This window comes from Mobula hypostoma, chromosome 14 (assembly GCF_963921235.1).
Source record: "Mobula hypostoma chromosome 14, sMobHyp1.1, whole genome shotgun sequence".
NCBI classification, from domain to species: Eukaryota; Metazoa; Chordata; class Chondrichthyes; order Myliobatiformes; family Myliobatidae; genus Mobula; species Mobula hypostoma.
The window spans coordinates 26987446-27014513 of record NC_086110.1 but is presented as its reverse complement, the minus strand read 5'-3'; the positions used below and the strand labels follow the sequence as shown (position 1 = coordinate 27014513).

The window sequence follows — 27068 nt, the reverse complement described above, 5'->3', positions numbered from 1 at the left end:
CGAGATTTTCGCTGTGCTAGACAGTGCTGCAGGAAAGTATTTCAACTTTATATAGGCTGTGTATTTATCATATCATTCCTGCTTTTACTGTATGTTACTGTTATTTTAGGTTTTATGTGTTATTTGGCATGATTTTGTAGATTTTTTTTGGTCTGGGAACGCTCAAAAATTTTTCCAATATTAATAAATGGTAATTGCTTATTCACTTTACGACATTCCGGCTTACGAACCGTTTCATAGGAACATTCTACCTTCGGATAGCGGGGTAAACCTGTATTCTGTTATCTCTACTTAATTTGACATCAAAGTTTGTTTTGATAATGCTCTTTTGAAATGCCCTAGGACAGTTTACTCTGCTTTAGATGTTCAATAAAAAAACTGAAGATTGAAGACAAGTGAGTTTACTACCAAGAAACAAAATTTAGGATAAACGTTATTATATTTGGTGGGAATTTTAAATGAGTTTGACAGATTTAATTATTGAAACCAGTAATATATAAAATTGCACCAGAAATTCATTCACGTAATTCCAAAAAGAGTGATATTGTCTTGCTGAAAATGGACAAAAACTAAAAAAAATTTAGTTCAGAAATATTTTACCAGTAAATTTATCTCCTCCTTTTATAGAATGCGTTTAAAATCTTTTCTAGTATTCCTCATGGTCTCCCTCAATTGATATCAACAACTGTGCAGAACACAAAATTAATCTGCAGTTGGATGCTCCACCTGAAGAAGAATTCGCACTAATACAAGTTTTACTAATCCCATTTCCTCAGAAATGATGCTATGTTAAACAATCACACTGCATTTTTTGCCCGGACTGCAACCTTTGAAATCCTACATTTCTAATTACAACCTCCCATGTTTCTTAACTGCTTTGTCATGGAATTCCAGGAAACCTTGATTATCACCTTGATTTTCAGCTCGTTCATTCCGGCCAGCCAATGCTGATCTATTCCATATTTGACAGTTAGCTGTTCATCACTGCATTAAGAAGATTGTGTGATCTCTATACTCAAGGAGAGAAGACCAAAATTTATTTCAGCATACAGGAGCAGGAAGAATGGGGACAAGGAATTTTCTGCATTGAGGTTTTCTAGTTTACAGGTATTCAGAAACTGTACAATGATATCTTCAAAGGCTGTGCTAGTTCTTTACAGGTAGAACATGTCTCCTACATGCACTATTATCTGTTATTCAGTTCTGATCGCTTTGAATCCCTCTTCCCCATCGCCTAAGAACATGTTTCCATCCTCACTGCAACCCATCATTGCAATATCTGGAGTGTTCTGGTGTTGTGCAATGATCAGGAGGTGATGAGAGAGCTTAAGGTTAAGGAACCCTTAGGGAACAGTGATCACAATATCAGCGAGTTCACTTTGAAATTTGAGAAGGAGATACTAGATTCCAATGTGTTGGTCCTTCAGTGGAATAAAGGAAATTACAATGGCATGAGAAGGGAACTGGTCAAAGTTGACTAGAAAGGGACACGAGCAGGAAGGACAGCAGAGCAGCAATGCCTGGAGTTCCTGCGAAAAATGAGGGAAATGCCAGACAGATATATTCCAAATAAGAAGAAATTTTCGAATGGCAGAAGGACACTACTGTGTCAAGTGAAGTCAGAGCCAAAGTAAAAGCAAAAGAGAAGGCATACAAGGAAGATAAAACTATTGGGAAGACAGAGGATTGGGAAGCTTTTAAAAACCTGCAGAAGGAAACTAAGAAGGTCATGAGGAAGAAAAAAAGATGAATTATGAAAGAAAGCTGGTGACAAGTATCAAAGAAGATACTAAAAGCTTTTTTAAGTATATAAAGGGTAAATTAGAGTTGAGGGTAGATATAAGACCAATAGAAAATGACACTGGAGATATTGTAATGAGAGACACAGAGATGGCAGAGCAACTGAATGAGTATTTCGCATTGTCTTCACAGTGGAAGATATCTGCAGTATACCGGACATTCAAGAGTGTCAGGGAAGTGAAGTATGTGCGGTGAAAATTACGACTGAGAAGGTGCTCAGGAAGCTTAATGGTCTGAGGGTGGATAAATCTCCTGGACCTGATGGAGTGCACCCTCGTGTTCTGAAGGAATTAGCCAGAGAGATTGCGGAGGCATTAACAATGATCTTTTGAGAATCGATAGATTCTGGCATTGTACTGGATAACTGGAAAATTGCAAATGTTACTTCGGTACTAAATAAGGGTGGGAGGCAGCAGAAAGGAAACTGACCTGTTAGCCTGATATCAGTGATTGGGAAGTTGTTGGAATCGATCGTTAGGGATGAGATTATGGAATACCTGGAGGCACATGACAAGATAGGCCAAAGCCAGCATGGTTTCCTGGAAGGAAGGTCCTTCCTGACTAACCTACTGCAATTTTTTTGAGGAAATTACAAGTACAGTAGACAAAGGAGATGTAGTACGTGTGGTGTACTTGGCTCTTCAGAAGGCCTTTGACAAGGTGTCGTACATGAGGCTGCTTAGCAAGGTAAGAGACCATGGAATTATAGGGAAGTTACTAGCATGGGTGGAGCATTGGCTGATCGGCAGAAACCAGAGAGTGGGAATAAAGGGATCCTATTCTGGCTGGTTGCCGGTTACCAGTGGAGTTCCACAGGGGTCGGCGTTGAGACCACTGCTTTCTACGATATATGTCAATTATTTGGACTATCGGATTAATGGATTTGTGGCTAAATTTGCCAATGATACTAAGGTAGTGGAGGAGCGGGTAGTGTTGAAGAAACAGGGAACCTGCAGAGAAACTTCGATAGTTTAGGGGAATGGGCAAAGAAGTGGCAAATGAAACACAATGTTGGAAAGTGTATGGTCATGCATTTTGAAGTAAACAGAAGAAGTAAACGGGCAGACTATTATTCAGATGGGGACAGAATTCAAAATGCAGAGATGAAAAGGGACTTGGGAGTTCTTGTGCAGGATACCCTAAAGGTTACCCTCCAGGTTGAGTCTGTGGTGAAGAAGGCGAATGCAATGTTGGCATTTATTTCTAGAGGTATAGATTATAAGAGAAAGGATGTGATGTTGAGGCTGTATAAGGCACTCATGAGACCACACTTAGACTATTGTGTGCAGTTTTGGACTCCTTATTTTAGAAACGATAGACTGACATTGGAGAGGGTTCAGAGAAGATTCACAAGAATGATTCCAGGAATGAAAGGGTTACTGCATGAGGAATGTTTGGCAGCTCTTGGGCTGTATTCCCTGGAGTTCAGGAGAATGAGGGGGGGATCTCATAGAAACATTCCGAATGTTAAAAGGCCATATTAGATATGGCAAAGTTATTTCCCATGGTAGGGGAGTCTAGGACAAGAGGGCACAACTTCATGATTGAAGGATGTCCATTTAGAACAGAGATGCGGGAAATTACTTCAGTAAGAGGGTGGTAAATTTGAGGAATTTGTTGCCACGAGCGGCTGTGGAGGCCAAGTCATTGGGTGCATCTAAGGCAGAGATAGATAGGTTCTTGATTATCGAGGGCATCAAAGGGTATGGGGAGAAGGCAGGGGAGTGAGGATAATTGGAAGAATTGGATCAGCCTATTGAATGGCAGAACAGACTCAATGGGCTGAATGGCCTACTTCTGCTCCCATATCATATGGTCTTATCGATTAATTCAGGATCAATAACACTCCTATAGCTGGAAATGTGCTGTTTGTGTTATGTGATGTCCCATTAGAACAAGCTACAATGATTGTACCTGCTATGCTACATGCTGACCACTGTGGAACTTGTAACCAACATTTCCTCTGATTTGTTTTACAGCTGCATGGACCAACAGGAAATCTGATCAGCAAACTTTTTTACATGTTCTGAAAACTGTGTATCAATTTAAATGTTTTTTTTGTAATATGCATACTAGAAATACTTGCTGCGCGGCAACAAAAGGCTACGTGCGCGGGAACATTTCAGTTATTTGACGGCCGCGCACCCACTTCTGACACATCCATAGGAAGCAGCATGCTGAAACTGACAATGAACCTGAACAACATTGCTTTCAAAATTTTGCAACTGAAGTTCTGACTCTTCATATGACTTTCACTAAGAGTATCATGATGATCGACAATACTGCTTTAATTCTAAAGAAATGACAAGGACTAACTTATAACACAAAGATTGAAGTGAAATTAAGGATAAGATAAATGTAGAGATTGGTGATGCTTTGTAGTAAAGTAGATATTGTGATGTAGGGTTAAAATTCAATAAAGATGATAAAATTATAAGGTGGTGAGCAGTTGATGTATCTCAAGTGAACAAGTAGGAAAGGGGAGGGAGTTATTCCACACAAATGAATTCCCAGAAACTGAGGTATGCTTATCTCGAGCTTCACACCAACTCTATAATATCAAACCATCTCTAAATTGAAAATCTGTATAAAACAATATGGTTGCTGACAAGTCGTACTCTGCACAATGATTCCGTGTTGGGCTTGCCTATCTTCTTCCTATCACATATGGGAAACTTCAGACTAACTTTCTGGCTATGCTGGCAACTTTACAAAATCCATTATTAATTGTGCAGCCCAGAATTGTTTCATTTATTCTGAGGTAATGTACTGTATCCAACATATTTCAACAACTAGACAGGACACATAGATAGCCCTTACAGGAAGGGTTATCACTTGTATCAATGGTTCCTTACTCCTTTGGGATCAAGTTGAACATGGGGATTTCCAGATATTCAAAGTCCAAATATCGGTAAGATCCTGGGCCTTAACTATATTAACCTCACCCAATTCTGCCAGTGACTCAGGCTTCAAGGCAGACATTTTCTGCCACTCAAATCCTGTTAGTAAGTAAACTATATTTTCTGTATGTTTCACAGCGTATTTTTTTTCTAATATGCAGTGACTAATTACCATATTGGTCTGCCTGAATAATATTAGCCTTGACACTTTCCAAGAGATAGTGACTTTATCACTGTGTGCAATATGATACATTCAGTATTTCCACCTAAGTTTAACTTAATAACGTCTGGTGAAATTGCTTGGTTAAAGTATAGAAACATAGAAACACAGAAAATAGGTGCAGGAGTAGGCCATTCGGCCCTTCGAGCCTGCACCGCCATTTATTATGATCATGGCTGATCATCCAACTCAGAACCCTGCACCAGCCTTCCCTCCATACCCCCTGATCCCCGTAGCCACAAGGGCTATATCTAACTCCCTCTTAAATATAGCCAATGAACTGGCCTCAACTGTTTCCTGTGGCAGAGAATTCCACAGATTCACCACTCTCTGTGTGAAGAAGTTTTTCCTAATCTCAGTCCTAAAAGGCTTCCCCTTTATCCTCAAACTATGACCCCTCGTTCTGGACTTCCCCAACATCGGGAACAATCTTCCTGCATCTAGCCTGTCCAATCCCTTTAGGATTTTATACGTTTCAATCAGATCCCCCCTCAATCTTCTAAATTCCAACAAGTACAAGCCTAGTTCATCCAGTCTTTCTTCATATGAAAGTCCTACCATCCCAGGAATCAATCTGGTGAACCTTCTTTGTACTCCCTCTATGGCAAGAATGTCTTTCCTCAGATTAGGGGACCAAAACTGCACACAATACTCCAGGTGTGGTCTCACCAAGGCCTTGTACAACTGCAGTAGTACCTCCCTGCTCCTGTACTCGAATCCTCTTGCTATAAATGCCAGCATACCATTCGCCTTTTTCACCACCTGCTGTACCTGCATGCCCACTTTCAATGACTGGTGTATAATGACACCCAGGTCTCGTTGCACCTCCCCTTTTCCTAATCGGCCACCATTCAGATAATAATCTGTTTTCCTATTTTTGCCACCAAAGTGGATAACTTCACATTTATCCACATTAAATTGCATCTGCCATATGAATTTGCCCACTCACCCAACCTACCCAAGTCACCCTGCATCCTCTTAGCATCCTCCTCACAGCTAACACTGCCGCCCAGCTTCGTGTCATCCGCAAACTTGGAGATGCTGCATTTAATTCCCTCGTCTAAGTTATTAATATATATATTATAAACAACTGGGGTCCCAGCACTGAGCCTTGTGGTACCCCACTAGTCACTGCCTGCCATTCAGAAAAGGTCCCGTTTATTCCCACTCTTTGCTTCCTATCTGCTAACCAATTCTCTATCCACATCAATACCTTACCCCCAATACCGTGTGCTTTAAGTTTGCACACTAATCTCCTGTGTGGGACCTTGTCAAAAGCCTTTTGAAAATCCAAATATACCACATCCACTGGTTCTCCCCTATCCACTCTACTAGTTACATCCTCAAAAAATTCTATGAGATTCATCAGACATGATTTTCCTTTCACAAATCCATGCTGACTTTGTCCGATGATTTCACCGCTTTCCAAATGTGCTGTTATCACATCTTTGATAACTGACTCCCACAGTTTCCCCACCACCGACGTTAGGCTAACCGGTCTATAATTCCCCAGTTTCTCTCTCCCTCCTTTTTTAAGAAGTGGGGTTACATTAGCCACCCTACAATCCTCAGGAACTAGTCCAGAATCTAACGAGTTTTGAAAAATTATCACTAATGCATCCACTACTTCTTGGGCTACTTCCTTAAGCACTCTGGGATGCAGACCATCTGGCCCTGGGGATTTATCTGCCTTTAATCCCTTCAATTTACCTAACACCACTTCCCTACTAACATGTATTTCGCTCAGTTCCTCCATCTCACTGGACCCTCTGTCCCCTACTATTTCTGGAAGATTATTTATGTCCTCCTTGCCATCAAAAAGCGAAAAGTGTCTCACCGGCCTAAACATGGAGCTAGAGGGTACAAGAATACTGAAAGACAAGAAATTCTGCAGATGCTGGAACTCCAGAGTAACACACACAAAACGCTGGAGGAACTCAGTAGGTCAGGCTGCATCGACGGAAAGGAATAAACAGTAGACTTTCCAGGCCGAGACCCATCATAAACTTTCCCTGACTTCTTGTCCCCACACTCACCATGAAGGACTGATGTAGTTGTCTCCACTCCAAAATTGTTCTTCTTCTTCATGACAGGCATGCTGCTTCTTTGGGTCTTCTGATTTATCAGATCTGGTATGACTTCTTGAGCTTGTGTCAAGATTCATGCTCTAAAAGGAACACACAACAATTTCTAGGTGGCAAGAAGAGACAGATAAATTCACCATACCTTTCATGTGCCTTTCAGCTCTCATATGCTGTTTTACTATCTTTCATTTTTATCATACCTTCTATAAGGGAAAACATTTTATTTCAAATTTGTAACATAATTAAAACAATGTTCTTATAAAAAAGATACCCATGCAGACACATGGATGGGATCCACTAATGTTGAAATTTCTTTCCATAGATTTTCATTTTATTGCTTTGACATGGAATTGAAAACAGTAAGATTCCAACTTCAAGTTCAGTTTATTTTCATTCAACTATACACATGTATACCACCAAATAAACCAACATTCCTCTGGACCAAGGCGCATAACACAGTACATATATCTCATACACTGAACACAAAGTAATATCACCACAAGTAATTTAACAAATAATAAGGCACATTTACGACACAAGTTAAACAGTAAACGTATAACAGTTTACTTATGGCACTTCATGAATGATGAGGCCTGGGGTGGTGGCAGGAAATCCAGTAGTCCTAAGGCCAGGGTGAGAAGCTGTTTTCCCTAACAGTTCTTGTCCTAATGCTACAGCACCTTCTGCTTGATGAGAGGGAGTCAAAGAGATTGTTGTGTAGATGGGAGGAATCATTGACAATGCTGAGGGCCCTGAGTACCTAGAGCTTCTGATAAATATCTCTGAAGGATGGAAGAGAGACCCCGATGATCCTCCCAGCAGTCCTTGCAAACCTTTGTAGGGACTTGCGGTTAAATGCCTTGTAATTCCCGTACCAGATTGTGGTGCAGCTGGTCAGGACGCTCTTGATGGTACTCCTGTAAAAGTTGGTTAGAATGGGGGAGGAGTGCCTCACTCACCCCATGCCTCACTCACCCCAATCTCCTCAGGAAGTAAGATTTTAAAACAGTCAGCTTTTACATCTGATAGCGGATTATCAAACCTAGTGCTTTATGATCAGATTATCTGAGGATCAGTTGAACTAGAATGGAGATGAAACCGTTCGTCTGCTACTCCAAAGGAATACAAAAACAAGAATAGGTCATTCAGACTTCCTACTTACTCTTTTCTTTCAAGTTCTTTCTATGAAAGCCGTCTTCTCATTTTCTATGATCTTGGATTACCAAGGTTCTTCTGTAGCATTGAATCGAAAATACACAGTCCTTCTGAGTTCCTCCAGCAAATTGTCTGCTGTTGCACAGTTTTTTCTTTCTGCAACAATGACAGAACATAAGAGATAAAAAGGAATATTAAGGATATATCAACTTTGGGAAATTATGTATTTTTTGACTTTCAAAGTCCAGTGGTTCACATCAGTTGAGACATGATTTGAAACTTACTCAAATCCTTTTAAATTCCTAATTTGTTTTAAGTAGGAACAAAAAACAATCAGCACAGAGGGGATCCACTTCCTTCCTGCTTGATCAATTGGGAATGAAAAAAGCTAAAAAAAAACAAAATTTCTGTGGGGCATTCTTCCAGATTCTTCCAGAGTGACATGGCATAAATCTAATGATCAGCTGACAATGTGGCTGGAATCACTGTTCCTGCCCAACACAGACAAAATGCCTCCCCGGCCAATGGCCATCTCTTGGACTGGCACAGAATCTCCAATTTGAAACACTTGTGCCAGTGAATTGGACAGGGCAGGAATGTCAAGTTTCAGGTTTTATTTAACAGATTCTTTCTGTCTAGGATTAGGTGAAAGAGCTTGTATTTATTTTTATTTTTACACCCTTAAGATGTTTATTATACATTTAACAACCAACAAATTGTCTTTGAAATGTAATCACTGTTGTTCCATAGACAAATCCAACAATAAATTTGAACACAGTAATATACCACAAATAGTTCATGAGACAACTGACTGGTTAATCTCTTTTGCTACTGTTGGCCATGGAAAATTCCCTTATTGTGCCACAGGATCCTTTACATCCAACCATGCTTACAAAAAGTTTAAAAAAGGTCTTTTCAACTTAGCTTTTTGGTTGATTGTTAATGCAAATTGCTTGCTCAGCCCATTTTGAGTCTTATGCATTTGATGGAAAGTTATATTCATTACCACAAAACACCTGCATTTTGAAATGTGGTGTTAGCTCTGCCATAGTGACACAGTTTGTTATATTGTTATATTATAATAACACAGCAAACAAACATTGACACCACCCATGTTTTGCAAAATTGTTTTTATTTGAAAGTTGATTATCCAGTTTAATCATAGCTCATTGAGTCACAAAACCATAAAAGGATGAAAATATCGCTTGAATCTCATTAGCTGCTTTTCCCATCGAAAAGTTATCCAATTATCCAATAGGCAAGTAACTTAATCTGTTGCAATAATTTAATTATGATGTGTTTTAGTTTTGTATCTACTATAGGTTCAAATTTAAATCAAATCTCACAATTTTACCTACAAGATAGAAACAGCCAAAATCAATCTACTAAAACATTTTAATACAACTATTATAAAAACAATGTCCTTAATAAATGAAAGTGACTATGGTTAGTAACATTCTATTTTGTGATCCATTGTAGTTAACTGCTTTTTATCCTTTCAATGCATGAGTAACCACAGGACTGACCTCCAGCGAGCTTTGGCACTTGTTTTATCAACCTGGTAGATTTCCTTACAGAAAATAAATTAAAAAGGTGTGACCTTGCTGAAGGCTTCAAGTGAAAATGAGGTACATCTTGTCAGAAGCTGAAGAGCTTTTTGAAACAAGGTTTGTTCAATTTGAAAGGCTGCTGCTTCACTTAGATCAGAAGTTGAGATAAAGCAGCAGAATGAAAAGGGGCGAAACATTTTCACCAAGTGAAATTAAAAAAGGACACCAAGAACCCACTCAGCGAAACACTAGTCTTTTTGTATATTTATCTGGGCCACATCTGCCACACCTTGTCCTTATGCTTCAAGCATTGCCCCCTGCTGAATATATAAAGGTTGTCATGTCAGGGAAATGATGAGGATTGCTTACAGATATAAATAGCTGGACATATTTGCCTGACAAATACTACACCCCTTCCTCTCAGCAGGTCACCTGAGAGACATCTCATCCACCCTTATTTGACACATATAATAGAAGAGATTGACACATCTCTTGATCTATGCAGCTGGACTATCAGCAATAGACTGTTAAAACTTTCTGGGGATTGTAGTGAAAGAAAGGGATTTATCTTCTGCATGACTATTTCAAAATAAATTATTCAGTTTTAAAATAAGGCAAAATATTTCATCCACTTTAAGACTCAAATTATAATCTGTGCATCACTTCATTAAATTGTGTATTTATTTAACTTAATGGATAGCATAATGCCTCTCCTGTGAGACGAACAATAAATTCCCTCATTGACGCACAACTAAAAATACTGCTGACTACATTACTGAAATATTAACAATATTTTTCCCTTTTTGGATTTTTTGCAACAAGCACAAGCAGATTACACTCTTGGTAGCAATAATTCAATATTTCAAATGCAAGTATACTTTTATAAACAATGGATGCAGAAATGTAGTCCAAATCATAGAATGACATGACTTCAGGATACAGTCATTTACTGTAACTATTTCAGTTTTCAGATTATTTCCATCAAGTAGCTTAAGATCTCTTAAATAAAGTATAAACAAAAATAAAGGAATTGTTTTAGATTAAATAACCTTCAATAATGGCTGTACTGCCATATTACATTTTTGACGAAAAATTAGCTTTTATTTAGTATTTACAATATACATTAAGGTTTTACCAGCTTGATTTCATTATAGAAACAGTTCACTTCAGAGGTATGATACAAAATTTCAAATAAAATGAAAAATTAGTTTACACAGCACACAACCAGACAACTAGACATGGGGTAAATTTCAACTCTCAGATTAGATAGCGGCCCAGTGAAGGGCCAGCCCATTTGTGAATAGCAGGGATAACCGATCCTCTTTGATAAGCTGCTGGCCAAATATCTTTCCAGGTTCTGTCCCCTCCTGATCTTACATGAACCCACCTTAAAACAGCAGTCGGCTTACAAGTCAATTACCACCCAAGTTACTAACTTAACAAAGAATAACATCAGCTTTTGATATGCTCACTCTCTACAACTTAAAACTGGAGCCAACATGATCTGAATGTGAAATCAGCTTTTAAAACATCACTTTAATTATTGCTTTCATGCTTTTCTCTAGATAAGATGATAACACTTCCAATATACCAGTAAATGGAATTAGCATCTGAATTGTGTTTTGTTGTGCTTGTGGAGTGATAATTAATTGCTGATTATATTATTAGATGACCTTCTTGCAAGCACCTCAGCAATTTAAGAAATACTAACCAAGCATAGGTTCCTTGAGGTTGTTATAGCTGGCGGTAGCAGTGGGGATAAGCTCCCACTATCTATTAGATGCTTCTAATACATGCGTCTCAAATGGCCTCTGACAAGTAAGTCCAGCTCCTGGTCTTCACGTATTACTTAGATACTAAGCCTGCCAAAAATGTTTCTACTGACAGCAGAAGGGACAAAGACAGGTTACTGGCACTTTAATTGCAGTTACTTTGGGCAGGTGGGCTTGTCAGCTGTGGTTGGCAGCTTAACTTGGAGAAGAAAAACTCTGATCTCAAACCTCTGCTGCCTCACGGCTATACCCACTCATTGGAAATGCTTTGGGAGTAAATCCAGAGCTGGAATGCCTAAGGTGGTCCTACACTGACTGGCAACTCCTTTGACGCTGCTGGTGCTGAACTGTATTGGTCTCTGCGATACCTTTGGATTCATCAACCACATGGAAAGGGGGAGCCTGCTAAATAGGCAACAGCTTGCATTCCATTTTATACTGCCCAGGCTTGCGTATCATGTAGACAATTAGGACACAACATCCATGGTCGACCCTGACCAACGGAGGGCCTCAAACCAAGCATAGTGATGATCAATTGCAAGGGGAAAATCAGAACGTACAGGGTAGATACATCCCAAAGATGAGGAAGTATTCTAAAGGGAGTACGGGGCAACCGTAGCTGACTAGAGGTCTAAACAGCATAAAAGCAAGAATGCACATAATATAGTAAAAATTAGAGGGAAGTTAGTGGAGTGGGAAGCTTTTAAAAACCAACAGAAGACAATTATAAATTATGAGAGAAAAGATGAAATATGAAGGTAAGCCAGCCAATAACATAAAAGATACCAAAAGGTTTTTCAGATATATAAAGAGTAAAAGAGAGGCGAGACTGGATATTGGACCTCAGAAAATGACGTTGGAGAAATATTAATGAGGGATAAAGAAATGGTGGACGAACTTGATAGATATTTTGCGTCAAAGTTCACAGTGGAAGACACTAGCAGTATGCCAGAAATTCGAGGGTGTCAGGGTGCAGAAGTAAGTGCAGTTACTATTACTAATGAGAGGATGCTGATTGGTCTATAGACAGATAAGTCACCTAGATCAGATGGACTACATCCAGGATTCTGAAAGAGGTCGCTGAAGAGATTGTGGAGGCCTTAGTAATGATCTTATCACATGGTAGCGTCATGATGTATGCAGTTCACGTATTGTTACATATAACCTGTAATTAATTATTTAAACAAAGAATGCTTAATAAAACAATATATTTATAATATTACTCAGATATTACTGAAATATTAAATACACAACACTCCTCCCTGCTTCAGTATAAACTCATATTTATTAAAGAGCACGTCTCAACTATATACACAGAATAAAATACAACTGCTATATACGGACATCCATAGCATATTAGAGGAGAAGATGGCAGCGCGACGCAGAGCGCAGCAGCCACTCCGATGATGAATATCTGTTATCTGTCAAGTAGGGTGCTGTGCACAATCCTGATCTGATGGAGACAGACATGAGAGCACGGAGGAACATCTGGTGAAACTTCTGAAATGCCTGTTTCACTGCCGCTGCTACTGTGTGATCCAGAATCTCCAGAGGGGACGGCCCCGAATCCTTGGCTTTGCCTGTTGCTTGGTGGCCGGGGCGGGGTCAAACTGCTCGGCAGAGATGGTGCTCGGTGCTCGGTGTCGGAGGCTCGAAGTTTTCGGACGGACTCAGAGTCGGCTGTGGTCGGGTGCTTCCAGGGTGCTGCATTGGCAAGTTTGTGGCACTGGAGGTTCATGGCAGGGAGAGTTTCTCCCTTCTATTGTCTGCATGAGATGATGGGGCTATCGGGACTTCGAGACTTTTTTTTTACCATGCCCATGGTTTGCTCTTTAGCAGTATTGCTTTGCACAGTTGTAACTATATGTTATAATTATGCGGTTTTTGTCAGTTTTTAGTCTTGGTCTGTCCTGTGTTTCTGTGATATCATACTGGAGGAACATTGTATCATTTCTTAATGCATGCATTTCTAAATGACAATAAACAAGGACTGAGTGTCCTCATAATCTAATCTAATCTAATCTAGTAAATTTTTAGAATGTCCCACTCAGGCCTAAAGATTTAATCACTGTGGAAGATGTTTTACTCTTGTGAGATAATATCTTTCCTGACAAGGGGGAATCACCCTGCTTGGCAGGTGAGACTTGTTGCTGTGAAACAATCTCAGGTTCTAGGGCCTTCTCAATGGTGATTGTAGCAGTTAACTCTGGGACTGCAGGAAGTGGTTCTAACAGTGGTAGCCACCTTTCTACTCTACAATTGACTGTGCTGTGATCAATGTGTTACCTCCAGATGATTTCAGATGCAATCTCCACTGTGCAGGAGACTGATTCAGTTCTGTACTTAATATTTCCAAGTACCCACTTATGATCACCTCTGTTGTCCCTTTGCAGGCCTGTTTGTCCAGGAATGAAACATTGAACCTCCAGGTTTGAGGAGACTTCAATCTGTCTCAGCTGCTTGTCCTGCATCTGAGAAAATCCAAGCGTGAGTGCAAGGGACAAGCAAGGAACAGCATAGTTGGAGAGTTGTTGGTTGTGGAGTGTGCTTCATTGTGATATGCAAGCAGGAAATTTGCGAGCTTCCGATTCAGTGTCAGTGCAGTGTCTTCCACTAACATTGTTTGCAGTGCATTCTTTAGACTCTGGACAGACCTTTGCACCAAGCCATTTACAGCTGTGCGATACAATTGTAATGGCCTGGTTCACATTTTTACTGTTATGCCACAGGTATTCCATTTAGCAGTCCTGTAAGAGCAGTCTGTTCCGCTTTCAGCCTGTTTGAGTTATTGTTGAAGATAAGGGATGATGAGGAATGTGTGCCATCCAATTAGACTGGTGGAATGGGTGGGAGGTTTTTGGTGAGGGACACGAAGGCTGGTCTTGGGGCTTTTGTTCAGCGTGAGAGGAAGCGAGAAAATGCTGGAGAGAACTGGTCCTAGAATTCGACCCGGTGCGGGACCGTGATTCGATGCAGCCAGGTGCCAAGATCAACTGAGGATCGGTGAATATTGGTGAAGCACTGAGCTCCAACTTGTGCATGCTTGATGGTTTAATTAAAATGGTCCCTTTTGATTTTCTTTTTCTTTACTAACTCTTTAGTTAAGTTAAAGTTCATAAATATAATTCCTTTAATTGTATGCAGTGTACTGACTGTTACTTTGTGGCACAAATTTGTAACAGGGTAGCAGATTACACAGCATCCACACAAACCGAGGTTTGGGGTGGAACAGCTGTCTCAATTTCATGGGTTTGGCGAGACTGGAGTGTGCCTTCCCTAGACTACGCAGTCAAGGAAACCAGGGGGGTTTCACAGTGAGATGTAATATGCCTTATTCCATCCATTTTTAGGAATGACTGAAACTATTCCACCACAAACTGTGGTCAATTGTCACTGACTGGAAACCAGTCCTTGAAAAGAGGCTTCTCAACACATCAACAGTGTGTGAGGCTGTAGTGGAGGTGACTGGGAATGCACCTGGCCACTTTGTAGCTGCATCCACTACTACCAAGAAATCTGTGCTTGGCAAAACCTACATGAATCTACTGCCAGTATACTTGTGTAATCCTTGTGCTTCAATAGTGTGACTGCAGTAAGTGATTCTTGTTTTAAAGAATTTAAACTTATTGCTTTGTGCTCTGAGCCCATAATCTTCTCATCTTTTTAACACTGTCTTGAGGTTTTGGAGATGCTCCTTGTCATCCTTACCCATTACAATAATCTCATCCACATAACACCGAATGCTTGGGCAGCTTTGCAGTGCCTGGTCCATAGCTTTGTGCCAGAGTGCAGGTACCGATGCTACTCCAAAGCTTGTTATAGTGATAAGGTCCTTTGTCAGTGTTTGTGTTGAGAAATATTTTGGATTCCTCCCCATCTCCATCTGTGGATAGGAGTCAGCTAAGTCCATGTTACTGAAGTGTTTCCCTCCAGAAACAGTTGCAAAGATATCCTCTATCCTGAGCAGAGGGGATTGATCTACTCTCAGTACTGGGTTGATGGTACCCTTAAAATCACCACAGGTCCTGATTGGTCTACTCTTCTTGGCTGCTGGGACCAACGGTGTTGCCCATAGGCTCTACTCAATCTTGGAAAGATTTCCTTCAGCCTTTATGGGAACTAGTTCACTTTATCACACATGCTATAAAGAATCATCCTTATAGCATCATCCAGTACCTTTCTTAATTTGCTATCAGTTGGCTTCATTGCAGGGGAAGTGACATGCAAATGGTGGATGGGTCTCCAATCAAGTTGTAGTTGTCTCAGCCAATTACATACCCACAATGCTGATCCTCCTGCTTTTAACTTCATACAAGCTCATTGTGGCTTGTTGGTTGTTGTATTTCGCTGACACGAATGTCATTCACACGGAAGTTATCTCTTCTCCAATATAAATTTGAAGTTGGTTGTCTGCAGGCTTCAGTTCAGCATTTTTGAAATACTGTTCAAACTAATCTTGTGGAATGACTGAAACAACCAAACCAGTGTCCAAGTCCATTTTAACTAATTTGTCATTTACTTCTGGTGTAAGCCATATTGCTTGTCTATTGTTAGTTTTCACATTGTAAATATCAAAGGTATTGTGTCTCAAAGGTATAAAGTCCTGTGTCACTCTCATCATTATCAGATTTTTCACCTACATGCAGATTAGAGCTCTACTTGAAACTGCAACTTAACTTTTTATCTTTATCTCTTCCCTGTGCAGTCCATTTAGTTTTGTCTGTCCAACATGCTCTTTGTATGTGTCGTACTTTGTTGCATTTTCTGAAGTTTCAACTTTAAATCTGTATTGGTCTGGTGAATGTGAGTCCCTGCCACAACAGTAACACTATTTGTTCGGCCAGACCAGTTTCTGTTTGGATATTACAATTTTGTTCATGCTCACTCATTCCTGAGTACAACTCAATTGTGTCTCTGTCAGCTGTTTCCATTGATACAGCAATTTCAACTGCTCTTTTAAATTTAAGTTGTGCTTCAGTTAGGAGCCATTTATGAATGCTTTCTTAAAAGGTTCTACAAAATAAATGAACTCTCAGTGCATCAGTAAGCCTATCGTTGAACTGACAATGCTCAGGTAATCTCAATTCAGCCAAATTCACTAAAATGGACTCACTTTCCTTTTGACTCCCCTTATGTGTTCTGCAATCAACAATGGTTTTCGTTCTAAGTGTTCCTATATTATCTTCATGATATTAGCAAAGCTCATTTCTGTGGGCTTGGTTGAAGCAGTTAAATTTCAAAGTGAACTGTATGCCTTAAAACCCAATGCATTCTGCAAAATTGATACTTATTTCTCATTGGCTAATGTGCTTGCTTCAAAATACTGTTCAATTAGTCAAGTATACATGAGCCAGTTACCCATTGCACAATTGAATGCAAGCCATTTCTACTTCTATATATGATTATTATCACCCAATACTCACTGTTTATGAACCCATGAATTTTTCTGTTTTTTGATACCTCTGCACGTGCTGCTTTTTTTTTACTCGGTAATTTCTCGCTGCACTTTTTTTCATCTTGAACATCAACATGTCAGTAGCCAGCTCAGTTTCATTTTAAAAGTACCTCATTGCTTCAAAACATAAAACTAATTCAAAGGAAACACAAGAGAGTCAGGAATGCAAATCTAACTTCATTCTTTACTTTAAACGAGGCACGCACCTATTATGTGGTAGAATCATGATGCATGCAATTCATGTATTTATACATATAACCTGTAATGAATTATTTAAATGAACAAGAATGCTTAATCAAACAATATATTTACAACATCACTCAAATCTTACTGAAATACTGAATACACAACAGTTTCCTTAAGGAAAACATCTTGCCTGACAAATCTGTTGGAATTCTTTGAGGAAATAACAGGCAGGATAGACAAAGGAGAGTCAGTGGATGTTGTTTACTTGAATTTTCAAAAGGCTTTTGACAGGTGCACACATAAGGTAAGAGCCCATGGTATTACAGGGAAGATGCGAGCATGGATAGAAGATTGGCTGATGGCAGGAGGCAAAGAGTGGGAATGAAGGGAGCCTATTTTGGTTGGCTGCCGGTGACTAGAGGTGATCCACAAGGGTCGGTGTTGGGACTGCTTTTTTTGCATAATATGTCAATGATTTGGATGGTGGAATTGATGGCTTTGGGGCTACGTTTTCAGACAACACAAAGGTCTTGAGGGGCAGGTAGTGTTGAGAAAGCAGAGAGTCTGTAGAAGGACTTTGACAGATTGGGAGAATGGGTAAAGAAGAGGCAGATGAAATACAGTGTTGGGAAACATGTGGTCAAGCATTTTGGTGTACTATATTTAGAATTTCAGTAATATTTGAGCAATATTGTAAATATATTGTTCAAGCATTCTTTGTTTACATAATTCATTATAGGTTATAGGTACGAAGTCCGTGGATGGCATACTTTGTAATGTCACCACATCATATGTGAATGCCTCAGTAAAGTAAAACAAAGTAAACACATCATCCTGGGCTCCTGTGTTTTTCTTTTGATAATTTCTGGAGTTACAAAACATAACATTTGGTAGCAGAAATAAAGATGTGGACTATTTTCTGAATGAGGAGGAAATTCAAAAATCAGAAGTGCAAAGGGACTTGGGAGTCCTTGTGCAGGATTTTCTAAAGTTTAACTTGCAAGTTGAGTTAGTGGTAAGGAAGGAAAATGCAATGTATTGCATTTGGAGTATTGTGAGCAGTTTGGGCCCCTTATCTAAGAAAAGATGTGCTGGCATTGGAGAGTGTGCAGAGCAACTTCGGGAATGAAAGCACTTGCTGGCTCTGGGCCTGTACTCAATGGAATTCAAAAAGATTTATTGGTGGGGGTGGGGGAAGGGGAAATCTCATTGAAACCTATCGAATATTGAAAGGTCGAGATAGAGTGATGTGGAGGGGATGTTTCCTATAGTTGGTGAGTGTAAAACCAGAGGGCAGCAAATAGAAGGACCTCTCTTTAGAACAGAGATGAGGAGGAATTCCTTTAGCCAAAGGGTGACGAATCTGTGGAATTCATTGCTACAGACAGTGGTGGAGGCCAAGTCATTGTGCATATCTAAAGCAGAGATTGATAGGTTCTTGATTAGTCAGGGCATCAAATGTTATGGGCAGAAGGCAGGAGAAGAGGGTTGAGAGGGATAATAAATCAGCCATGACAGAATACAGATTCAATGGGGTGAATGGTTAAATTCTGCTTCTATGTCTTCTGGGCTAATAAAGATTGCATTGACCATGCAGGAATCATTACCATTACCAAAAGACTGAGGGAAACTACCTTTAAAATTTCAAACAGAATTAGTCAAACATGCAGACTGGTTAATGGAAAAAATAGCTATCATATAACCCTTTTTCTGAATTTAAATCTAGAATAGCAATAATCAACATTAAAACACCAGTCAAGCAATACAGTAATAAAATTATGAAGTAATTTACATCAAATACCAACAAAGGTAGAAAAGTATTCTGTAAAAAAATATTGACTGATGTGCATTTTGAGACCATCCAATTCAGCTTTTGAGGAATAAAAGAATGCAGACTGTATCCAGTTCATTTAGTGCAGTGGCTGACCTCTACAACAGGCTAGAACGGTCTCTGTTTTGGGAAAGCAACAAGATCCTGGTATACATTCTGCTGATTGCTACATAGTTTCTGATAGCACTTACAGGTGGACTGTGAGTAGGTAGGGCGTCAGTCACCACTGTCAGCTGTAAACAATCCATCAGCACCCTGAAAGTCTATTCTCCTGCGTAAGATACTGTAGTTATAAATCAAGATATAGTAAAAGATTTAAACATTCTTACTTGTTTCTATATTCTTTCCAATTCCCCACAATCACTCTGAGGAGGATGGAGTAATAAACTTACAGGCAAATTTCTGAGAAGTACATACATATGAAGGGATTCTGTAAATAGTGAAAGACACCGCAATACCTCCACCCACTAACAACCCCACCATTACTATATATCTTTCCTGACCATCACCTCATGTACAGACACTCTTGTGTCTAATGTCACTTTATGTACATAGAATCAATCTAAGAATATAAGCTACCTTATGTACTTATATTTATTGTGTTCTTTATCTCAGTGTGTTGCTTTGGATCGAGAGTAACAATTATCTTGTTCTCCTTGTGCAATGGAAATTACATTACACACTCTTGAATCTTGAAGTGCGAGATTTTTATCTGCCAATTTCCTTTATGTGGCTTTCACTGTGTATTGGTAGCATAAATGTGGTCAAATGTGTGTTGTGTTTTAAGTTCATGACAACATTAACTTAATGGGGGATTTCAATTACCCCAATATTAACTTTGGAGCGGTAGGGTGGAGATACATCGCTACCAAATGAAGTGTAAGTCATTCCTTCCCTCTGCTAGTCTGCAGATCACCCTTGGGCAAGGTGTAGTACCTGCTTAGCTCCCCCACAATCGTATGTGGATGGTTGTATGAGCAGGTGGTTCATATCAGAAGTCCTGGTTATGTGACCACTGACGCCAGGCAGACAATCTCTGAAGAGTATTGATAATGGCTGAGGTCACCTATCTCGTAAACCACTGCACAGAAGGTAATGGCAAACTACCTCTGTAGTAAAATTTGCCAAGAGCAATCATGATCATGGAAACCATAATTGCCCATGTCACATGACACAGCACATAATGATGATAATGAATATTAGCTTGGAGACATTCAATGTAAAAAGTATAGAAGACGCAAGATTCTCAAGTTACATGCCATCTTGGACAATGTCTCCCATCCACTACATAATGGACTGGTTGGGCACAGGAGTACATTCAGCCAGAGACTCATTCCACCGGGATGCAACACTGAGCGTCATAGGAAGTCATTCCTTCCTGTGGCCATCAAACTTTACAACTCCTCCTTTGGGCATAATTTACACATTACTATTTAATTATTTATGGTTTTATTACTATTTAATTATTTATGGTGCAACTGTAACAAAAACCAATTTCCCTCGGGATCAATAAAGTATGACTATGACTACATACTTTTTAGCCAGTGTATATGAAGCAAGTACAATAAGGGGGGTGGGGCGGGGGAGGTGTTACTATGATTTGTAATTCTGGATTTAGCTTTACAGAACGACACTCACCTAATGGGAAAACGGAAGAATCCAGTGGGAGAATATTTTTGAGGAAGTGATTTGGCCACCTCATAACAGTAGGAAGACCAACAAATTTTGATGGCAATCAAATCAGAGGTGGTTAAGGCCTGACACTTAATGAACTTCAAGAATTCGTGAACAAGCAGAGAAGCAAAAGCTCATGGTAATGAGGCAATATCAATCACATAAATGTGGAGAAGATGCTAGCATTCTGGGGAAGAGTTCAGACTCTTGTAGTTAAGTGAATTCCTGAAAAAGCTAAACAAGTGCAGATTTATTTGAATGCTTTGAGGGAGGACTGATAGCAATGTGGAATCAAGTTCTGAATATTGTATGTCACAATAAACAGAATTACTAATGACCGCCCAACATAACGAGAATACAAGAAGAGGGACTGAGAACAGTCTTCTCTGTAAAAGACTTGGAAAGAATTCAAAAGGTCCAAGGAGAAGACATTTTAACCATAAAAGAGGAAGGGTTCCTGGTTTACAGAAAGGAAGCTTGGGTGTCAAGATAGAGGATAGAAAGTGTTAAGAAGCAAATAAAGTATTGATTGTTTCAACTGAGGTCAAGGTATCAACTATTGTATCAAATAACATGTACATCTGTAACTACAATAGTTATTGATTATTAGTTCTAGGTACTTTAGTGATACTAAACTGATGTCATGAGAATGCAAATAGTTGGTTCAACATAATTGACTTCACAGTTATGAAGTCAATTATGTTGAACCAACTATTCCAGAACAGGATGTGTGACCAGGTGTGTATGAGGATTATTGGAGAATCCTCATTATTGCATTATTGGAGAAACAAAACAAGGGAATATGAAGCCGATGTCTTTGAGATGTGCTCTTTGAACAAAGATACCAAGTGAATTCATAATTGATTGAATTTGTAGCAATAAATAGTTAAATGTGAATAGCTAACTGTATAATGTTACTTGAGTAAGTAATTTATTTACTAGTATGAATTTTTTCCTCTTTTAAAGGAGAAGTAACATATTTTACATTTAAGAACTGTTTGCATCATAAACAGTGTCTATAAAAAGTATTCACTCCCCAGAAATTTTCATGTTTTATTGTTTTACAACATTGATTCACAGTGGATTTAATTTGACTTTATTTTGACACTGATCAACATAAAAAGACTCTTTCATGTCAAAGCAAAAACAGATCTCAACAAACTGATCTGAATTAATTACAAATATAAAACATAAAATAATTGATTGCATAAGTATTCACCCCTTTAATATGACATCTCAAATCATCACTGGTGCAGCCAATTGGTTTTGGAAGTCACAATATTCGTTAAATAGAGATCACTGTGTGCAGTCAAGGTGTTTCACTTGATTATAGTAAAAATACACCTGTATCTGTAAGGTTCAACTGCTGGTGAGTGAGTATCCTGGCAGAAACTACACCATGAAAACAAAAGAACACTCTAAGCAACTCTGCGAAAAGGTTATTGAAAAGCTCAAGTCAAGAGATGGATACAAGAAAATTTCCGAGTCACTGAATATCCCTTGGGGCATAGTTTAGGCAATCATCAAGAAATGGAAAGAAAGGGAAAGAATATGGCACAGCTGGCGTAGATGAGGCTGTCCTCAAAAGCTGAGTGATCGTGCAAGAACGGGACAGGTGAGGAAGGCTGCCAAGACCTATGACAGCTCTGGAGAAGTCACAGGCTTCAGTGGCTGAGTTGGAAGTGACTGCACATACAACAACTGTTGCCCAGGTGCTTCACCAGTCACAGCTTTCTAGGAGAGTGGCCAAGAGAAAGCCACTGTTAAAAAAAAATCTCAGTTAGAGTTTGCCAGAAGGCATGTGGGAGATTCTCAAGTCAGCTGGAAGAAGGTTCTATGGTCTGATGAAACCAAAATTGAACTTTTTGGCCATCAGACTAAACACTATGTTTGGCATAAGCCAAACACCACACGTCATTAAAAACACACCATCCTTACCATGAAGCATGGTGGTGGCTGCATCATGGTGTGGGGATACTTCACTGCAGAAGAGGTTTGTGAGGGTAGAGGGTAAAATGAATACAGCAAAATACAGGGAAATCCTGAAGGAAAACCTCATGCAGTCTGCAAGAGAACCGTGACTTGGGAGAAGATTTGTTTTCCAGCAAGACAATGACTCCAAACATAAAGCCAAAGCTACACAGGAATTGCTTAAAAACAGCAAAGTTATGTTCTGGAGTGGCCAAATCCGAGTCTAGACCTCAATCCAATTGAGAATTTGGGGCTGAAGTTGAAAATGGCTGTTCACTCACAATCCCCATGCAAACAGGCAGAGTGTAAGCAGTTTTGAAAAGACTGGGAAAAATTGCAGTGTCCAGATGTGCAAAGCTGATAGAGACCTATCCACACAGATTCAAGGGTGTAATTGCTGACAAAGCTGCATCCACTAAATACTGACTTTGAAGGGGGTGAGTAATTATGCTATCAATTATTTTGTGTTTTATAATTGTAATAAATTTAGACCAATTTGTAGAAACTTGTTTTCATTTTGATACGGAAGGGTCTTTTCTGTTGATTAGCGTCAATAAAGCCAGATTAAATGCTGTGATCCAATGTTGTAAAACAATAAAACATGAGAACTTCCAAGGAGGGTGAATACTTTTTATAGGCACTCTAGATTATATTTCATGCCTATCTGCACCATAACACAATTCTGTTCAGTTGAGAGTTTACTGCTTTCAGTTTAGGATGTTCTGTTGATAGCTCTCTTCTCTGTTATTTGTCTGTGCTGCCCCCTCTCTTGTCCGGCTTGCTCTGTATTGGTGAAATAAGTGTTTCTTCTTGAATGCATTTAAAGAATTCTGTGCCTTCAATGTCAATTACTCCTCTTTATTTGTGCCTCCTCAGAAAGCTGCTAACACATTTGCTCTACTGAAAATCTCTCCAACTAGGGACCTAGTGGATATGCCCAGCAGTGCTATTTAACATTTTCTACTCCTCAGTTAAATCTATACTGCTTCATTTGTTGACCTTTCTGGCATTTAACACTCTCCACTCTATCTAGGTATTTCAATATTTAATGGGTTTCAGTGAGATCTGCCTCATTCTTCTAAACTCCAGAAAGTATAGGCCTAGAGATATCAAACACCCCTCATACATTAACCCTTTTATTCCTGGAATCATTCTCATGAGCCTCCTCTGAAACCCCACCAATGCCAGCATATCCTTTGTTAGATATGGGGCACAAAACTGCTCACAGGTGTGGTCTGACCAATGTCTTATAAAGCCTCAACATCACATCCTCGCTCTCATATTCTAATCCTCCTGAAATGAATGCTAATGTTACATTTGCCCTCCTTATCACCCACTCAAACTGAAGTTAATCTTTAGGGAGCCCTGCACAAGTAATACCTCGTCCCTTTGCACCTCTGATTTTAGAATTTTCTCCCTGGTTGCAAAATAGTTTATGCCTTTATTTCTTATGCCAAAGTGCCTGCCCATACACCTTCCTACACTATATTCCATCTGCCACTTCTTCATCCATTCACCAAATCTAAGTCCCTCTGCAAACACCCTGCTTCCCCAACACTACCTGCCCCCAACCCAACTTTGTATCGTCTGCAAACTTGGCAACAAAACTATCAATTCTGTCATCCAAATTGCTGAGATGTAACGTGAAAAGAAGCAGTCCCAATATTGACTCCTGGGGAACATCATTAGACATCGGCAGCCAACCAGGTAAGGCCCGCTTTATTCCCACTCTGTCTTCTGACAATCAGCCAATCTCCTATCCATGCTAACATAGTTCCTGTTATAAAATGGGCTCTCATCTTGTTAAAGCAGCCTCATGTGTGGTACCTTATCAAAGGCCTTCTGAGAATCTAAGGAAACAACATCCACTGACTCTCCATTGATATTTTTCCTGTTATTTCCTCAAAGAACTATAACAGATTTCCAAGGCAAGATTTCTTCTTAAGGAAACCATGCTGACTTTGGCCTTTTTATCATGTGCCTCCAAGTAAGCAGAAACATCATCTTTAATAATGGGTTCCAACATCTTACCAACCACCGAAATCAGGCTAACTGGCCTATAATTTCCTTTCTTCTGTCGCACTCCTTTCTTAAAGAGTGGAGTGACATTTGCAATTCTCCAGTCCTTTGGAACCATTCCAGAATCTAGTGATTCTTTAAAAATTATTACTAATACCTACACAATCTTCTTAGCTACCTTTTTACGAACCCTGCACTGTAGTCCATCTCATCCAGGTAACTTGTCTACCTTCAGAGCTTTCAGCTTTCCAAGCACCCTCTCCTTAATAAAAGCAGCTACACTCACTTCTGCCCCATGACACACTCGAATTTCTAGCATATTGCTAGTGTCTTCAACAGTGAAGATTGATGCAAAATACTTATTAAGTTTGTTTGCCATTTTTTGTTCCACATTTCTGCCTCTCCAGCATCATTATCCAGTGGTCTAATATCCACTCTCCCTTCTCTTTTACCCTTTATATATCTGAAAAAACTTTTGGCGTCTTCGTTTATATTACTGGCAAGCTTATGTTCATATTTAATCTTTTCTCTCCTTGTGTTTTTTTTCATTGCCTCTGTTGGTTTTTAAAATCTTCCCAATCCTTTACCTTCCCACTATTTTTTCTACATGTCCTCTCTCTCTCGCTTTTATGCTGTCTTTGACTTCCCTTGCCAGTCATGGCTGCCTCAACCTCCCTCTAGAATATTTCTTCATCTTTGTGGTGTATCTATTCTGCGCCATCCAAATTGCCCCAGAATCTCCAGTTATTGCTGTCCTGCTGTCATCCCTGCTTGTGTCCCCTTCCAAACAACTTTAGCCAGCTCCTCTCTTGGGCCTCTGTAATTCCCTTTACTCTGTTGTAATACTAATACATCTGACGTTATCTTCTCCCTCTCAAACTTCAGGATCCTCTCCCATGCCAACACAACATTATTGCAAGTGCAGTTTGACCAATGCCTTATAAAGCCCCAGTATTACATTCTTGCTCTTTTATTCCAGTACTCTCAAAATGAATGCTAACATTGCATTTGCCTTCCCTGCCACCAACTCAACCTTCAAGTTAACCTTAAGGGTATACTGTACAAAGACTCCCAAGTCCCTTTGTACCTCTGATTTTTGAATTTCTTGTCATTTAAAAAATCATCTACCAAAGCTCAAGACCATACACTTCCCTACATTATATTCCTTCTGCCATTGTTTCCCATTCTCCCAATCTGTCTCAGTCCTTTTGCAGACTTCCTGTTTCCTTAACATACTCTGCCCTTCTACCCATCTTGGTATCAGCTGCAAACTTGGCCACAAAACAATCAATTTTATAATGCAACTCATTGACAAATAACATGAAAAGAAGTGGTCCCAGCACCAACCCCTGTGGTACACCACTAGTCAGTAACAGCCAACCAGAAAAGGCCCCCTTTATTCCCACTCTTTGCCTTCTGCTAGGCAGACAATCTTCTATCTTTAGAATATTTTCAATATTCTTGAAAAATCTTTACTAATGTCTCCACAATCTCTACAGCTACCACTTTCAGAACCCTGGAGTATAATCCATCTGGTCCAGGTGACTTATCTACCTTTAGATTTTTCAGCCTCCCAACTAACTTCTCCTTAGTAACAGCAATTACACTCACTTCTGCCCCCTGACACACTCAAATTTCTGGCATTCCATCTTCTCTCAATAGTTTTTTTTAGTTGCCTCTGTTGGTTTTCTAAAGCTTCCCAGTCCTCTAACTTCCCATTAATTTTTATTACATTATATTCCTTCTCTTTTCCTTCCCTTGCCAACCATGTGGCAATTCCAATTGATATGTCCCAATCGCTCTACATTCCTCTTCCTGCTAAAAGTTCCAATCCTAACATTGTGAAACATGAAGGTTAACATGTTTCTCTTTCTGCAGCTGCCGTTTGATCTGCTGAATATTTCTAACACTTTCTGCCTTTATTACAGATTGATTAGCTAATCATTTATAAAACATTTGTGAAATATCAGGGACATTGTACTTGTCCATTTTCTTTTAATCACATGGGTGAAAAAGCAAATAAAATAACTTTTACTTTCATTTGACCAATCATATAGGATAACCAATCTGCAACAATACCCAAAATCATGTGTATGATTTTGACAGAAACATGAAATATACTCTATAGAGTGTAAGCAGAAGGCTAAAGAAATGGGAATGACTACTTGATGAAAGGACAGAAAAATAAACTTTTTTACGAAATGCCATATTGATATTGGTATTGCTTTATTAATGCCACATGTAGCAAGATACAGTGAAAAACTTGTCATACTGTTGATACAGGTCAAACCATTATATGGTGCATTGAGCTAGAATCAGGTAAAACAATACCAAGGGTTCCAACCTTGGGTCCATGGACTCCTTGGTTAATGGTAGGGATGCATGGCATAAATAAGTTGGGAACCCCTAAACTTAAACCCCTAAATAGGCATCGGGACCCTGAAGCCCCTC

The 27068-nt window shown here is 39.5% G+C and overlaps 1 long non-coding RNA gene across 2 annotated transcripts in view; it reads right to left on the bottom strand.

Annotated features, from left to right (window-relative positions):
- LOC134356483 (uncharacterized) overlaps positions 1-19176 on the bottom strand; it is a 108814-nt gene extending 89638 nt beyond the window's left edge. For both annotated transcript variants that reach the window (XR_010020360.1, XR_010020361.1), the window contains exons 1-3: positions 19145-19176; positions 8167-8315; positions 6957-7087 (exon numbers count right to left, since the gene is read on the bottom strand). This is a non-coding gene — a long non-coding RNA (uncharacterized LOC134356483). The remainder of the gene's footprint in view (positions 1-6956; positions 7088-8166; positions 8316-19144) is intronic.
- Positions 19177-27068: the final 7892 nt, after the last annotated feature.